A 14,442-nucleotide genomic window follows, 5' to 3' on the forward strand; every position below is an offset into this window, starting at 1 on the left:
AAACTTTATCAAATGGATGTTAAAAGTGCCTTTCTAAATGGCTTAATTCAAGAAGAGGTATATGTTGAACAACCCCCTGGTTTTGAAATTTCTGATAAACCAAACCATGTTTATAAATTACAAAAGGCTCTTTATGGTTTGAAACAAGCCCCTAGGGCATGGTATGAACGATTAAGTAATTTTCTTCTTGAAAAAGAATTCTCCAGAGGTAAAGTGGATACCACATTATTCATAAAGAGAAAGCAAAATGATATTTTGTTGGTTCAAATATATGTTGATGATATAATTTTTGGATCCACTAATGATTCATTGTGCAAGGAGTTTTCCCTTGATATGCAAAGTGAATTTGAAATGTCAATGATGGGAGAACTAAAGTACTTTCTGGGATTTCAAATCAAGCAAACTCAAGAAGGTATATTCATCAATCAATCCAAATACTGCAAGGAATTGATCAAAAGATTTGGGATGGATAGTGCAAAACACATGTCTACACCGATGAGCACTAATTGTTACTTAGATAAAGATGAATCTGGTCAGTCTATAGACATAAAACAATATCGAGGTATGATCGGATCTCTTCTTTATTTATCTGCTAGTAGACCTGATATTATGTTTAGTGTATGCATGTGTGCTAGGTTTCAATCCAACCCCAAACAATCACATCTAAGTGCAGTAAAGAGAATCATGAGATATCTATTAGGAACAATCAATTTAGGATTATGGTATCCTAAGAATTCAACATGTAACTTAATAGGATATTCTGATTCTGATTTTGCCGGATCTAAAACTGATAGAAAAAGTACAAGTGGAACTTGTCAATTTATTGGATCGGCTCTTGTCTCATGGCATAGTAAGAAACAAAACAGTGTTGCTTTATCTACTGCTGAAGCAGAGTATATCTCTGCCGGTAGTTGTTGTGCACAAATTTTATGGATGAAGCAACAATTATCTGACTATGGCATCATTCTTGATCGCATACCTATTAAGTGTGATAATACTAGTGCCATAAATCTATCCAAAAACCCAGTTCAACATTCAAGAACTAAACATATAGAGATTAGACACCACTTTCTTAGAGATCATGTCTTAAAGGGAGATTGTGTATTAGAATTTGTTGATACTAAGAATCAACTTGCTGATATTTTCACTAAACCTCTCCCCAAGGAAGTGTTTTTCTCTATTAGAAGAGAATTAGGTCTCTTAGATGTAAGAGATTTAGAAAAATAGAAATTGATTGGTTGATTGATTGGTTGATTGATTGGTTGATTTACTTTTTACCTTTTGATTGTAGATTATTTTGTTTGATCTTGTTTGAATTCTTGTTTTTATGATAGAATTTATGATTTCTTGTGTATATAGTAATTGAATGATTGAATTTAGTGTATTAGTAGTGAAAATTAGTCATATAGGATGTAATTGAGCATAAATATAGATATTCTCTTAGAAACTAGCCTAGGATAGGCTCTGGTAATCGATTACCATCCAGTGTAATCGATTACACATGAACAGGCAGCCTGTAATCGATTACAACATCCTGTAATCGATTACCAGAAGGCTTATTGGGCATGTAATCGATTACCAATACCTGTAATCGATTACAATGCGTCATCTTCTATAAATACTCATGAAATCAGAGCTGCTGCGCAGCCAAAGCTTCCTCCACGTTTTCCTCCATACCTAGAACTTCAAACCTTCGATTCTTACTCAATTCTTCACCAAATCACGTCCCGTAAAGCCCAATCTTCCTCTTTTTCACTCCTCTTTCACTTCCACCGATCAAAATCCAGAAAAACTTCATCAAATGGCAGAGCCATCAAAGAAGAGAAAGGGATCATCCTCCACCGCTACCGCTGCTGCCCATCGCCGTCACGGCCCATCCGGAGCACCCACAACATTGTTTAAGAATAATCTTAGACCCTAAATACCTAGACGTAGAGTTCTTTAATGATGAAACGTTTGATTGCTATCAAGTGTTTCAAAATTCTGGTCTTGTTGATTTCATGTCATTTAAATTGCCATATTATCCTGAACTTGTAAAGGTCTTCTACTGCAATTTAAAAATTCAGGATGGTATTATTATGTCTGAGGTGCATGATACTTCTATGGTCATTGATCAGTCACTTTTCTTTTCTTTGACTCATTTACCCAGTCAAGGTGCACCTTTTGAGGGCACCATTGTTGATGACTGGAAATTCGATTATTCGAGTCATGATGCTCGTCGCATGGTCTGCAATGATCAAGCTGAAATGACCGGTAGATTGTTGGCCGGGTCATTAACTTTTGATAATCGCATCATGCATTATATCATTGTTAGAATTTTGCTTCCTCGGTCTTCAAATTTAGCACAAGCCTCTGAGGAGGATTTGATTCTTATGTGGGCTTTTCTAACCGGTCGTCAGATCGACTGGGCCCATTTGGTTCGGTACCGAATGCATAAGGCATTACGGGCCAATGCACCTCTTCCTTATCCACACTTGATTACTCTGTTTTTGCGTCATTTTCAAATTCCGCTTGATGATGAACCCTTTGTTCAAGTCAAGCGTTCCTTTGCAATTGGTGCTGGTGCAGTGACCTCCTTTGGGTATCGTAAAGATTGGAATGGACAATGGCTGAAGAAGGATGCACTCCCTCCTCAAGATGAACGTACTCCTTCACCTCCTCCTCAACGTGAAGATTCTGCACTCATGAATGAAGTCCTCTCCGAATTACGGGGTCTTCGTTCGTATGTTGGTGACCGCTTCGACTCGTTAGATTCACGCTTTGCCGGTATGGACATTCGTCTTACACAGCTTGAAGAGGATGTCGGATACATTCGTCAGAGTTTCGATCTTCCACCACCACCTCCGTCTTCTTAGATTTTAGATTCTGATTATTTATCTTTTATAAGCCGTGTATTTTGGCTTTTAGTTTCTTAGAATTTATATTATTATGCTAAGTACTTTGCTTATTTATCTTGTGTTTTTAAATTTCAGTCTTGGATGTTTTGTGGTTGTTGACATTTTATGTTATTTGAATTCTGGTTTGATTATTTCTTGTTTATGAGTTTGGCTTATTGTATTTAATACTCTGATACTTATATCTTGCTACTCCATTGTTATAACTGTGTTGATTTCCGAGTTCTTTGGCTTTTTGATGTTGCCAAAGGGGGAGAAAAGGTAGTAGCAAAAGCTTAAGAAAAAGCTTAACAAACTTAGAAATCAAGTGATCATGTATTCCGAAATATAGGGGGAGTAAACGGATGCACATTTTATCTATATACAATTATTTGTTGCTTGCTTGAATCTTGATTTCAGGTATTGTATTGTCATCATCAAAAAGGGGGAGATTGTAGATGCAATTGGCTTTGATGTTTTGATGATGATCATGATGATGTGTTGCAATTGATGCAAATGGGCTTTTCAAGATTAAAATTCAAGACAATACTTCAAGATTACAAGTCACAACATCAAGATGATCACTAGAATATTAGGAAGGGAATTCCTAATTGAATTAGCAAAGGTTTGGCCAAGTGATTTAAAATAAAAAGTGTTTCTCAAAGGTTTTACTCTCTGGTAATCGATTACCAGAGGATGTAATCGATTACCAGTGGCCAAATACGTTTTATAACAGCTATAAAAATTTGAATTCGAAATTTTAGACTGTGTAATCGATTACACAATTTTGGTAATCGATTACCAGCAGTTAGTAAACGTTTTAATTCAAATTTTAAAAGCTGTAATCGATTACACAATTACTGTAATCGATTACCAGACAAGAATTTCAGAAAAATAATTTCAAGAGTCACAACTTTTCAAAGGCTTTACTCATGACCACCAATGGTATATATATATATGTGACTTAAACACGAAATTGAAGAGAGATTTTCAGAACAACAAAGTGTTTATCCTCTCAAAGAGCAATTTCATTTTATCCTCTTAAGAATTCCTTGGCTAATTCAATTGCAATTCATTAAGGAATTAATTGAGTGCTCAATCTGTAAAATCCATCTCTTTCTAGAGAGATTTGTTCCTCTTCTTCTTCTTATTCTCTAAGGGATTAAGAGACTGTGAGTCTCTTGTTGTAAAGGATCTCTAAACACAAAGGAAGGATTGTCCTTGTGTGTTTAGAACTTGTAAAAGGAATTTACAAGATAGTGGAACTCTCAAGCGGGTTGCTTGGGGACTGGACGTAGGCACAAGGGTGTGGCCGAACCAGTATAAAACTGAGTTTGCATTTTCTCTTCCCTTAATCTCTTTTATTTATTATTGCTTTATATTCATATTCAAGTTGCTTCATTTGAATTAATATTTAAGAAGATTGTCATTAAGGGAATTCATAACTTGAGTAAAAAGTAAAACAGATTTCTAATTAGGGGAAACAGTTTGGAATATCTTAATTCAACCCCCCCCCCCTTCTTAAGATATCTGAGGCCACTTGTCTAACACAGAGGAGGTGCAAGAGAAGATGAAGGCCGACATGGAGGCCATGAAAGAGCAAATGGCCACAATGATGGAGGCCATGATGAGCATGAAGAAGATAATGGAAGCCAATGCGGTTATAGTTGCCGCTACTAGCATTGTCGCTAAGGTGAACCCGATGCTCCCATCTGGCCTCAAGCAAATGAATCATCCAACCTCAAATATGGTAGGCAAAGATTTGGGAAGTACGAATGACCCCATGATGTGCAAATTCAAAACAAGCACGCCTTCCCGCCATATGGCTTGCCTCCCAAACTATACACCACCCAATGTGGCGTACATTCCCAATGAGGATGTCAATAACTCCACTCCCATACTCATTAAGAGCCAACAACCTCAATCTGATCATGCACATGTCTCTCGACCCATGGAGGAGACACATGAAATTCCCCACCATGATCTAGCCAACTTTGAGCCTTGCCTCGGATATGCCGCTGAAGGGCAAGCAGTTGGTGGTATACCCCTGCAAAACACTTTGGAGGGCCCTCAATATCATCCACAACCACAACCCTCACGTTCCACAACGGTTAAAAACCCTCATGACTATGGTAGGAATGGGAAAGTTGGATCATCTAGAGGAAAGGCTCAGGGCCATTGAAGGAGGTGAAGATTATGCCTTTGCTAACCTAAAAGAGTTGTTCCTAGTACCCAATATCATCACCCCTCCCAAGTTCAAGGTGCTGGACTTTGACAAGTACAAGGGGACTACTTGTCACAAGAACCATCTAAAGATGTATTGTCAGAAGATGGGGGAATACGCAAAAGATGAGGAATTGCTGATACATTCCTTCCATGAAAGTCTTACTAGGGTAGCTGTAACCTGGTACACTAACTTGGAACCTTCCCGAGTCCATTCTTGGAAGGACCTAATGGTTGCCTTTGTTAGGCAGTATCAGTACAATTTTGATATGGTTCCGGATAGGATGCAACTACAGAACATGTGCAAAAAGGGGCACAGATCTTTCAAAGAATACGCCCAAAGGTGGAGAGACCTGGCAGCTCAAGTGGCACCTCAATGACGGAGAAAAAATGATAATGATAGTAGACACATTACCGATATTCTACTATGAAAAGATGGTGGGCTACGCACCCTCAAAGCTTTGCAGATTTGGTCTTCGCCAGTGAAAGGATCAATGTGGGTCCGAAAAGAGGCAAATTTGATCATCCTACTAGGACGACTGAGAAAACTGGGGCAAATGAAGAGGGTGAGAAAGAGGGAGAAACCCATGCTGTGACTGCCATTCCTATACGGCCAAGTTTCCCACCAACCCAACAATGTCATTACTCAGCCAATAACAAACCTCCTCCTTACCCACCACCCAGTTATCCACAAAGGCCATCCCTAAATCAACCACAAAGCCTGTCTACCGCACTTCCAATGACGAAGACCACCTTTAGCACAAACCAAAAAACACCAACAAAAAGGAATTTTGCAGCGAGAAAGCCTGTAGAATTCACCCCAATTCCAGTGTCCTATGCTGACTTGCTCCCATATCTACTTGATAATTCAATTGTAGCCATAACCCTAGCCAAGGTTCATCAACCTCCATTTCTCCGAGAATACGACTCGAATGCAACGTGTGCTTGTCACGGAGAAGCCCCGGGGCGTTCCATTGAGCATTGTAGGGCTCTGAAGCGTAAGGTGCAAGGTCTAATTGATGCGGGCTGGCTGAAATTTGAGGAGAATTGCGTGTAAATCCTGACATTGACAAGAGATGCCACACATGGGGCAATTTTAAAGGCTGTTGTTAGGTGTCTCTAATGACTCATCAGGATTTCCATGTTTATGCCATTATTGTAAACCACAGTTACAATGTTAAATGAAATGGATAAAGTTGATATCTTTGTCCCTCATCCTCTCACAAACGCATGTTTGCTTATTCAACTTTCACCGGAATGTGGGTGCAAGCCATTGGTCTATTTGCTCAAGCGACCTGCGCTCCTGAGTGTTGACTTCCAAGACTGTTCAATCAGAGATTACTCGTCTTGCACGTTGGTGGGGGTGCCGTAAAACAACGAGCAAAGTTCAAAACAAATAAGTTTCAAAATAAAAAATAAGTTTAAAAATAAAAAATAAAAAGGCATTTGATTGACTGTGTTTTAAAGTAAAAATATAGACGTTCATGTGACCTCATTTTGTCTTTTTAGAGAGAAGTGAGTTATCAAGAATAAGATGTTGGACAAATGGCCTCAGTTACCTTAAGAAAAAGGGGGGTTGAATTAAGATGCAAAGACTATTCCCCAATTGAACTATCACTCTTTCTTTTTGGATTAACAATGCACCCTTAACATGAATTAACCAAAAGACAATTCAAAATAAACTTCTTTAAAGCAAAAGATAAATAGCAATAAATAAAAGAAGTTTAAAGGAAGAGAGGAATGCAAACTTGATTTATACTGGTTCGGCCACTTCTCGCGCCTACGTCCAGTCCTCAAGCAACCCACTTGAGATTTTCCACTCTCTTTGTAAAACTCCTTTTACAAAGTCTGAACCACACAGGGACAACCCTTCCCTTGTGTTCAGCAATCCTCTACAACAAGAGACCCACGGTCTCTTAATCCCTTTTCAGAAATAAGAAGAAGAAATCTCTCTTAAAAGAGATAGATTGTACAATGAAGATCAATCAAAATTCCTTATTGAATATGCAAGTGGTTGACCAAGGAATCTTTTGAGAGGATGAGACATTTCAATTCAGAAAAACTCTTGATCTTTCGAGAGGATAAAACTGTTTGGGACATGAAAACTCTCTTTAAAACATTTGAATGGCCGTTCATAAAACATTTGAATAGATATGTCTCTTGGAAATTATTTTCTGAAAATCCCCTCTGGTAATCAATTACAAGACTTATGTAATCGATTACAGGTTTCAAAAATTTGAATTAAAACATTTTCAACTGCTGGTAATCGATTACCAGAGAGAAAATCTCAATTTGAAATGATAGAATTCTTTGGTCAAACCTTTTGTTTGTTTCAATTTGGAAACTTCTTCCTAAAGATTCTAAGTGATCAAACTTGATCATATATCTTGATTTTCTTGGATTCTTGTCTTGAATAAAACTTAGAAGCACTTGATCCTTTAGCATCATCAAGACATCAAAACATCTTGCTTCTACATAGGAGTCATTTGACTTAATCCATCAACTGAATGACACTTCAGCTATTTCTCGTCCTTGGAAAATTCTTTTTGCAAGAATCAACTGCTTCTTTCATTCTTCCTCACTACGAGGTCGTGAAAACAAGACAACACTTGGTACCTCTAAGCCCTACACTGGGGCAACGAAAGGCACCATGCAAAAACCTCAAGCGAACCTAGGGGCAGATTAGAAGTTCTCACCCAATAGGTTCCCTCCTACAAGGTCATGATGAAAGACAACGATTGGTACCTCAAAGCCTTACACTGGGGCAATGAGGGGCACCGTGCATGAGCCTCAAGTGAACATAGGGGCCGATCAAAAGTTCTCACCCATCGATGTTTTTAACAAAAAAAGGGGGACAAACCCTAGGATTTCAATGGATTGATCAAACATCAAACGACTCCATTGCCGTCACTCCAAAATGGTCAAGTGACTAAATCAAACAAAACACACACTCTGAGGGAGTTCCCGGAGAGATTTGCAAAAAGATAGGATGAGGTTGCATGAATTATCACCTCTTTTAAAAGGACAGTCAATCTGTGTTTTCCAAAAAAATTAAAACAAAATCAAAATCAAAAAATAGGGAAAGAATGTCATGAACATTGTACAACTTTCCATTACATTGCATTGTTTCATATGAAGTCCGCATTTACCAAATTTCACGACAAAGGTTGCATGCATCTGCATCCCTAAAAATCATGTTAACTGCATAGATTTCCTACATCTAATGTCCAAATCTTGTGGATTTGGGATGACCGACCCTCTCGATGAGTCGATCTCTTGCTTTCTCATAAGGGTGGACCCTTGGGTACTTGTACCTATCACCTTTAGAGGACTACACGTCCTCGCCTTGAGAGGACTACACGTCCTCACCTTCGTAGGGCTACACGCCCTCACCTTTAGAGGACTACACGTCCTCGCCAACAGAGGGCTGCACGCCCTCGCCTTGAGAGAACTACATGTCCTCGCCATCAGAGGACTGCATGTCCTCACCTTCAGAGGGCTACACGCCCTCGCCATCAGAGGACTGCACGTCCTCGCCTTGGGAGGGCAACACGCCCTCACCTTGGGTACTAGATACCTTCACCGTTGAGAGGACTACATGTCCTCGCCTTGAGAGGACTACACGCCCTCACCATCAGAGGGCTGCACGCCCTCACCTCCAGAGGACTACATGTCCTCGCCTTGAGAGGGCTACACGCCCTCACCTTGGGTACTAGTTACCCTCACCGTTGAGAGCACTACACGTCCTCGCCTAGAGAGGACTACACGTCCTCACCCTCAGAGGGCTGCACGCCCTCACCTCCAGAGGACTACACGTCCTCGCCTTGAGAGGACTACACGTCCTCACCATCAGAGGGCTGCACGCCCTCACCTCCAGAGGACTACATGTCCTCTCCTTGAGAGGGCTACACGCCCTCGCCATCAGAGGACTACACGTCCTCGCCTTGAGAGGGCTACACGCCCTCACCTTGGGTACTAGTTACCCTCACTGTTGAGAGGACTACACATCCTCGCCTTGAGAGGACTACACGTCCTCACCATCGGAGGGCTGCACGCCCTCACCTCCAGAGGACTACATGTCCTCGCCTTGGGAGGGCTCCACGCCCTCACCTTGGGTACTAGTTACCCTCACCGTTGAAAGGACTACACGTCCTCGCCTTGAGAGGACTACACGTCCTCACCATCGGAGGGCTGCACGCCCTCACCTCCAGAGGACTACATGTCCTCCCCTTGGGAGGGCTACACGCCCTCACCTTGGGTACTAGTTACCCTCACCGTCAGAGGACTACACGTCCTCGCCTTGAGAGGACTACATGTCCTCACCTTCAGAGGACTACATGTCCTCACCTTCGTAGGGCTACATGCCCTCACCTATAGAGGACCACACGTCCTCACCTTTAGAGGACCACACGTCCTCACCTTGAGAGGGCTACACGCCCTCGCCATCAGAGGATTGCAGGTCCTCACCTTCAAAGGGCTACACGCCCTCGCCATCAGAGGACTGCATGTCCTCACCTTCAGAGGGCTACACGCCCTCTCCATCAGAGGACTGCTCGCCCTCACCTCCAGAGGACTACACATCCTCGTCTTGAGAGGGCTGCACGCCCTCACCTTTAGAGGGCTATGTGTCCTCATTTTCAGTGTGCTCCACATCTACACCTTAAGAGAATTTAAGGTCCTCTCTCCTTAAATGCTTAACCGAGACTTGCACTCCCGGTTATGGGGCCAGTAGTTTCCTTTTAACGGTTCCTAGGCCACCCCCTGATATTGGAGGAGGGCCAACTGTGCGAGCACAACCAGAGAGGGAGGCTGTCACACAGCTACTATGCATACCGGGGCAAGTTTTCACTCGTGCCGCTGCAAAGAGACGAGTGCGGATCATGCGCACCAACATGACCACTCTTACACAGATATAGATGACATTGCTACTTAGCAACATTCTGCCCAGCGACCGCAATGCCAATCTCCCCCTGCAAAAGTATCAGTTGGTCTGTGTCGTCCCGACATGGGTAAGTATGCATATGGTTCAACTGATTTCTGATACCATCTATTGTTTGCAGGGATCGCACCCACAAAGACACCCAGTGGACCTGAAGAAGTCCAATAGGGCCCTGGGGTTTCCAGCTCTGGTTACGGGCCTCTGTCGGCCCTACAGGGCGCCCGTTCCCCCCAGCAAGTTCATGTCATCGTGGCATAGGTAAGTATGCACCTCCCCCAACTGATTTCTGATGTCATCTATTGTTTGCAGGGATTGTGCCCGCAAGACACCTAGTGGACCCGAAGAAGGCCAATAGGGTCTTGGAGTTGCCAGCTCTAAATACGGGTCTCTGTCAGTTCTACGGAGTGCCTGTCGCCCCCAGCAAGGTCATCAGCCCCCCCTACCAATCGAGCTTTCATAAAAAATTACTGCGCCCCCAGGCAGGCGCAGGGCGAGACACCACAGTAGCATTGGGATGGACGGTAGCGGGCAATAGACGCACCGCCACCACCTTTAGAGTTCACCTCTGCTCATCCACAAAAAGGTTAGAGCGTTGCCTACGACACATGGCCGACCAATAGGCGACCAAGTCCAAAGCCAAAGGTAAGCAAAGTACTAGGTCCATGACCGACAAATCATTAGGCGTCCAGCTCAAGACGTTAAAGAAGCGCTACTAGGAGGCAACCTAGTAACTTTTAAATTTCTGCTTGCTATTTGATCACCTTTTGTTTCTCAAGTCATATTGGGACACACCTAGTTGCTCATGATCCTACGAATTTAAATAAAACGAGCACAAGCTCGAAAGGTAGTCATACCTCACAAAATATATATATGTATGTTTAGGTAGAAAGATACCTTAGATATGCATGTATGTAAACAAAAAATACTTCACAAAATATATATATGTATGTTTAGGTAGCAAGATACCTTAGATATGCATGTATGTAGCAAAAAGATACCTCACAAAATATATATATGTATGTTTCGGTAGCAAGATACCTTGGATACGCATGTATATAGCAAAAATACCTAAAAAATATACACATGTTTAGGTAGCAAAATACCTCATGGAAAAAAAGGGAAAAAAAAACAAAACAAAAACAAACAAGAAAAAGAAATAAACAAATAAAAAAAACAAAAAAAAACAAAAAAAAAAGAAAAAAGAAAAATAAGTTGTCTAGCTGAAAAACCAACATGCTTTTGAAAAGAGATGACTTCCAACTTTTCTTTGAAAAAATTCACTGATCATAACTAGTTTTTGAAAAAATGTGTGTGTACACCCGAAGGGTGAACGCTGTGAAATTTCCCCGGACACCCAAAATGGACTCGGATGAATGCACAAATTGATAAAAGAACATATTTTGGAAACATTGGGTTGATTTAAAATAGAGGAAATAAATCCTGAGCCCTAGCATCACATGACCATAAAAATTTGACACTTGAGTGTCCACATAGGTGCATGCATGACCAGTTTTGCATAAAGTTTCCAAATCATCATTCTTGCATTTGTGTCATGGAAATAATGTGGGGCATCCCTTTTATCCTTGAACCAAACCAAACCCTGACATGTATCATGTCTAGCCATTCTACAAGCCTTGAGCCAAAATCCTGACTCACCATAAACCTTGACCCAGGGTGAGAATGTCAATCCTTACCCTCGGAAAAAAAAAAGAAAGGAAATTCCCAATCAAAGAGAGGGAGAAAGCAAAAAAGAAAAGAAAGGAAATTCCCAATCAAAGTGTGGGAGAAAGCAAAAAGAAAAGAAAGGAAATTCTAAATCAAAGAGTGGGAGAAAGCAAAAAGAAAAGAAAGAAAATTCCCAATCAAAGAATGGGAGAAAGTAAAAAAGGAAGAAAGAAAAGGAAAGAAAGCTCCTGATCAAGGATCGAAAGAAAACAGAAGAAATATGCAGAAAGGTCTTTGGACCAGACAATATCTGAACACATACAGAATTGCCACCAAATGAACAAAAAAGAAGGAAAGGAAACCATGACCTAAAGTGGTCTTCTCCCTCTGATTACCAACCAAAATCCTGTGCGTCGGTGACTTGTTCGCCTCGCGCAAAACCAAAACAGAAAAGGAAAAGGCCAAAAACACGCAAAAGCCAAAAAACCCACCAAAAGAACCCATTCCCAAGGGAAGCCCTATTGATCCATGATCACACATGTAATTTTTGATTTGATAGGAAATAATTTGCAAAGCCAAGTCATGACATATCTATGGTTCGGAATTAGGATGAAACACTTACCTGTGTGAGATTGATACACTTTGAGTGGATTTCTTCTATTTTTGTCGAACCCAGTGTTTCCTCTAAATGGTCATTTAGAAACGAAATGCTAACATCCAAAATCTCATTTATGGTTATGGGGGGGTTTCATCAGCAGACTCTCCTTCCCTGGTAGACGCATTGTTTTTCACTCAAAAAAGGCATATGCTGCTCTAATAAGTTGGAATGTTTGTCTCTTTGCTAAAGCATGTTTGCATTTTAGTGGAGAAAACACCGAGACTTTTTCAAGTCTCACAAGTTATCCAGAACTACGTAGGTCTGAGTTCCTCGTTGGAGGATACGTAGGAGCAAGAGCCTCGCTTTTGTCGACCACATCGCCTTTTGTTGCCATGACCCAAGAGCAGGTAGCCCGCGGAGACACCTTACGGTTATCCGCGCCTCGTCATTCAGTGACCCCAAGTGTGATTGATGAGCAGAGGCCAATATGGTCATCTGCGCCCTTTCCGGAGATGTCAGCATCTTCCGGTGGAGACTTTTTCAAGTCTCGCAAGTTATCTAGAACTACGTAGGTCTGAGTTCCTCATTGGAGGATACGTAGGAGCAAGAGCCTTGCTTTTGTCGGCCGCCCCACAAGATCTGTCATATTGACCCTGAGGTCATGTGACATGCGGAGACAAAATTTGGTCATTCCGCACCCCTTTGCCATTCAGACACAGTCGTGTCCGATGGCACGCAGAGACAAAACTTGGTCATTCTGCACCCTTTGTCATCCAGAGGCGGCGGGCCCGATGACACGCGGAGACAAAATTTGGTCATTCCGCACCCCTTTGCCATTCAGACACAGTCGTGTCCGATGGTACGCAGAGACAAAATTCGGTCATTCTGCACCCTTTGTCATCCAGAGGCGGCGGGCCCGATGACACGCGGAGACAAAATTTGGTCATTCCGCACCCCTTTGCCATTCAGACACAGTCGTGTCCGATGGTACGCAGAGAGAAAACTTGGTCATTCTGCACCCTTTGTCATCCAGAGGCGGCGGGCCCGATGACACGCGGAGACAAAATTTGGTCATTCCGCACCCCTTTGCCATTCAGACACAATCGTGTCCGATGGCACGCAGAGACAAAATTTGGTCATTCAGCACCCTTTGTCATCCAGAGGCGGCGGGCCCGATGACATGCGGACATTTACATCATCTTCCGCACTTACAAGATCTGTCATACTGACTTTTGAGTCATGCTGACGGGCGGAAATACCCGAGTGGTTATCCGTATAAACATTCTTTTGCTATCTGTAAGACAGAACGCTTGATAGCATGCAGAGACTGACATAGTCTTCTGCACCTTTTGTTCCCCCGGGAACAACAAGTCATTTGCATGCGGAAATTTTATGGTCACCCGCGACTCTCGTCAACCGAGAGGAATGAAATTAGTGTCGTATCTTTACTTTCCTTTTATCTCCAATAAAAGACAAGTAAAGAGGGGCAACTGTCATACCCTAATTTCGTCAGGGGACCTTTACTTGATGACACGCGACTTTTCTTTGGTCCTTGTGAGGTGCTTGGCACCCATCATTAGGCAATTTGTGAAATTCCGGGACATGCCGAAAAACAAAAGAAAATATTGATGCACAATCCGTAAGGTTCCGTGACACACCGGAAATCAAATGGAAGCATCGTTGCACAAATAAGTGAGGTTCCATAACGTTCCGTAAGTCAAAAAGGGGATGATTATGTAATCCACAAGGTTCCGTAACATTACGGAAAGAAAACAAGTATCATTACGAAATTCGTAAGATTCCGTAACTTTACGAAAAAAGAATCACAAAAAAAAAGGCAGGGGGGTGTACTTAGTAAAAATGGAGGTGCAAATAGCACCCAGGCCCACTTGGGCCCTCCAGAATATTCCTCCAGAAGGTTGTTGCTTCTGGAGGAAGCAACCCTGCTCGCCTGGGCGAGCTGAGTTCGCCTGGGCGAGCTGGGCGGCAAGCATCTCCCCTATTTTGCTATAAATAGGGGAGGAAGTGAAGAAGAAAAGGGTTCAGCCCCTTAGGCACTTCTCTCTCTTTCGAATTTGCTTGGAAAAATTGTTTCCGTGAAAAAAATCTAAGCCGAGGCGCTTCCGAAACGTTTCCGTAACGTT

This window comes from Glycine max, chromosome 20, assembly GCF_000004515.6.
Source record: "Glycine max cultivar Williams 82 chromosome 20, Glycine_max_v4.0, whole genome shotgun sequence".
Classification (NCBI taxonomy): Eukaryota; Viridiplantae; Streptophyta; class Magnoliopsida; order Fabales; family Fabaceae; genus Glycine; species Glycine max.